Consider the following 4,552-nt stretch of genomic DNA (forward strand, 5'->3'; position numbering starts at 1 on the left):
CGGCCACGGCGACTCGGCGAGAGATCGTACGCTCGTACTGCGACTGCAAAACAAGGGGCCGGGGGTTGGTGCCGTGCGTGCTCACGCCTCACGGGTCACCGCCCGTCTCCGCCACGAGAAAAATCACTGCCGGTCCCGGTGGTGGCCCGAGCGAGGGTTCTGGCGGCCGTTGTTTAGGGCAGGGGACACCGAAGTGGCTGGCGACGCCCCGGCGATCGCTTTCTTCCATCAGCTCGTCGTCTGCCGCTGCACGTCGCCGTCGGCCGGGATGCGAGGGGAGGGCGTGTGCGCACGAAACGCATCGGAGAATCGGACGGCTTTGGCATCGGATCCGTGTCCGGGGAGGCATTATTGTTCGCGACGCCGACGCACGGCCATGTGTCCTCTCTTCTGCTCCGGACTGCTGGCCTGGCTGGCTTGGCTTGTGGATAGGCATGCACAATCGTGCAACGGGTCAAACTCCGTGTGCCAAATTTCATTATACTAGCCCTTCCATGATTTCCATGAAGAATCAAGGGTGCCTTCGTTGGCAAGAGTTCTTTTTTCCATTGACATGGCTTCTTTGACGCTCTCGTAGACCGAGCAAGCTGCACCGACGACGACGACTCTCAGACGCATTCCCCTAGGCTGTCAGTGCATATGCAATGTCCAGCGTGATAATCACGTCTTTTCCTATTACTTAACCATCACGCATCTTACAAAACAAGAAAATACATGCACGTCCTCCGATGACATGGCGCAAGACTAGCTTCTCGATTATATTGCACTCCGCTCTACATTGTTTCCATGGACAGTGTGTTCATTGGATGTGCACGACATTTTCAATTGTTGTTTTTGAAAGGAAAGGGTTTCTCCCTAGCCCCAACTTTATTGGAGATGATGCCTCGACCACAGGTTCCACGCCGTTTCGCGGCGCTCTGTCACAACCAAAGTTTTGGAGAAGACGCCGACGCGGACCAACGTCTCAAAGAATAAGCCGTCCAGTAATCGGGGAAGAAGCCGTAAGCAACATAGAAAGATTCGCCACATCGGGAAGACACCTAAGGGAGTTCTGGATGTATTTCATGTTTCCCAATTGAATAAGTGACACCCAGTGTTGATGCACACATCTTTCAGAGACATTGTACCGCCAGAGAAAGTTCAATTTGGAGAAGACCTCATATATGAAGAGAAACCGGTCAAGATTCCGGAAAGTGCATAGAAAGTTACCAGGACTAAGGTCATCATATTCTACAAAGTCCAGTGGAGCCACCACATCGAGGAGGAAGCTACATGGGAGCGAGAAGACGATCTGCGAGGGAACCATCAACACCGATTTGCTAGCCAATATGAATCTTAGGGATGAGATTCCTCCTAAGGGGGTTGTCTGCCAAATCCCAATTTTTTTTTCGAATTAGCAAGTAAACATAGCATTCATATGCATAGCATACTTTTAGTGCATTTTTGTGATTTCATTTAGTTTTAATATTTTAGAAACCCTAATGTTATTTAATGGTAATACTAAGGCCATTTGCATAAAATTAATTTTCAAAATTTGCATCAGAGCTGAAAATATTTTCCCTATGATTCATATGAACCCTAGTATTTATTTGAATTTTCTTCAGTTCAAAGGAATTAAATTGAAATAAATTTGGTCCAATTCAAGTTTAGTTCAAATCTTGGGTTATTAAAAGAAAAAATAGAAGAAAAAATAAAGGAAAAACAGCCCAGCTAGGCCGACGGCCTAGCAAAGGCGACCCGACTCAGCAGCAAGGACCCGTTCGAAAGGAAAATGAGAATTGGTTGATACATCTCCAACATATCTATAATTTTTATTGTTTCATACTATTATGTTATCAATCTTAGATACTTTTTATGCAATTTTATCATTTTTTAGGACTTACTTATTAACTCAGCACCCAGTGCCAGCCGTTGTTTTTGTTTTTCCATAAAATCTATACCAAACTTGAGTCCAAACGCACGAAACTTTTGGACGATTTTTTTTCTGGACATAGGAGACCCTAGAAGCTTTGGGAGGAGTCCAGGCGCGAAGCGAGGAGACAGGAAGGCAACAGGGCGCGCCTTGTTACCTTGTGGGCCCCACATGGCTCCGTCTGACCTAATTCCCCTTCTATAAATTCTCAAATATTTGGGAAACCCCACAAAAGCCACCGAAACAATTTTCTGGCGCCGCAAGTCTCTGTTCTTCCGCGATCCCATCTGGAGGCCTTTTTCGGTACTCTGCCGAAGTGGGAATCGATCACGGATGGCTTCGATATCAACCTTAATGCCTTCCGATGATGTGTCAGTAGTTCAGCACGAACCTACGGATCCATAGCTAGTAGCTAGATGGCTTATTCTCTCTCTTTGATATTCAATACAATGTTCCTTTCGGAGATTGATTCGATGTAATCTTCTTATGCATTGTGTTTGTTGGGATCCGATGAATTGTGGGTTTATGATTAGATTATTCATTGAAAGTAATTGAGTTTTTTTTAACTTTATTATGCATGATTGCTATAGCTTTGTATTTCTCTCCGATCTATCCGTTTGGTTTGGCAACCTAGATTGATTTATCTTCAGCGGGAGAGGTGCTTTGTAGTAGGTTCAATCTTGCAGCGTTCTCACCCAGTGACAGTAGAGATAGCGAGACACGTATTTGTATTGTTACTTCTAAGGATAAAACGATGAGGTTTAATCATATTTGCTTGGTTCTATTCTATCTACAGTATGTCATCTCGGGCTCCGGGGGATCGTAGCATATGGGACGTGATCTGGAAGGCGAAGATACCTAAGAAGGTCAAGATTTTCGGACGGAGAGTTGCCACAAACTTGCTAGCGACAAAACATAATGCGTTCAGGAGAACGATAGCTGAGGATAGTGTGTGTGAGGTCTGCGGGAGTGGGAATGAGGATGAGCACCACGCCGTTGTCGCATGTACCAGAAGCTCAGCCCTACGGCAAGAAATGAGATCTTATTGGCAGCTACCAAAGGAATCTGCTCTCACATACACAGGAGAGGACTGGTTACAGCTGGTGCTACTATCTCAGGGAGAAGAAACTAGGACCAAGCTAATGCTAATTCTGTGGCAAGCTTGGAGCCTTAGAAACAATGCGGTTCACGGTGATGGGAAAGATACGGTGTCAGGTGCGGTGCAAGCCTTACTGCGGATACATGATGAGATTCAGATGGCAGCGGAAAATCCCTGGAGCGAAGGAGATAAATGCAGAAAGGGTCTATTCCCAACCAAACCCTGTATGCCGACCACCACCGGAACCAGGATATGGAGAAGCCCCACACCAGGTAGCGTTAAGTTAAACACGGACGCGGCTTTCCTTGCAGACTCGGGTGAAGCATGGGGTGGGGCAGTTGCCAGAGACCATAAGGGCCACGTTTTCCTATCGTTGGGAAGGAAGTTACCTTACTGCAGTTCTGTAGACGAGGCAGAAGCCACGGCTGCAGAGATGGGGTTAAGGGAATTCGCGAAGTATTTCAACAGGAATCTGATCTTAGAGACGGACTGCGCAGTCCTAGCTCGGAACCTGAATGGAAAGGAGCAGTGCAGAGCAGCTGTTTGTGCCGGTATTTCTGATATCAAAGGGCTCCTCCAGGTTTTTTCGCGAACGGAAGTCAGTGCTGTCACAAGGGAGAAGAATAAGCTAGCACATGAACTGGCATCGAAGGCAAGAGCGACGGGAGACTTCCTAATCATTGCAAACGTCCCGGGTGACTTAAGAAATGTAATGAGGAACGAGTATACCCCCACCATGGTTTAGTTTCGTGTAGCCATGGTTCTCAAAAAAAAAGTATGTCATCTTGCTTGAAGTGTTGCTCTGTTTGTCATGAACTTAATACCCTAGATGCGGGCATGAGTCGGTCGATGGGTAGAGTAATAGTAGTAGATGTAGGCAGAAGTCGGTCTATTTGTCATGGACGTAATGCATATATACATGATCATTGCCATGAATAACGTCATAACTATGCACTTTTTTATCAATCGCCCAACAGTAATTTGTCTACCCATCGTATAGTTTTATTTCGAGAGAGAAGCCCCTAGTGAAAACTATGAACCCGGGTCTACTTTAATCGTACTACTAAAGCCAATGTTTCCTTGCTGCAATTTTTTTTTCTTTTGCTTTGCGACTTATATATCTATCACTTTAAGATTGGATGCTTGCAAGTAACGAGTTTAAGGAGATTGACAACCTTATTGGGTCATAACTTTTGATCTAGGATTCCAAACTGGATAATTCCTTTTTTGCTTGGTGTTCCAAACTTCAAGCCACAATTTAGCACTAGTTTGAACCAAGTTTAACTTTGCTATATTCAAATTTATTTGAGTTCAAATTAAAACCAAAATTGAGCATAGAATCCAATCAAATGAATCCTTTTGCAAATGATTCACAAGTCAACGTTGACCTATTTGAACTCGCTTGAACCCAAACCCAACCTTCAAATCCCCAAAAATGCTGAGCTTCTCTTCTAGACTTCTCGGAAGATTTCATTTGATCCCGGTCCCGGTGGTGGCCCGAGCGAGGGTTCTGGCGGCCGTTGTTTAGGGCAGGGGACACG

Source organism: Triticum urartu, unplaced genomic scaffold, assembly GCF_003073215.2.
Source record: "Triticum urartu cultivar G1812 unplaced genomic scaffold, Tu2.1 TuUngrouped_contig_4771, whole genome shotgun sequence".
NCBI classification, from domain to species: domain Eukaryota; kingdom Viridiplantae; phylum Streptophyta; class Magnoliopsida; order Poales; family Poaceae; genus Triticum; species Triticum urartu.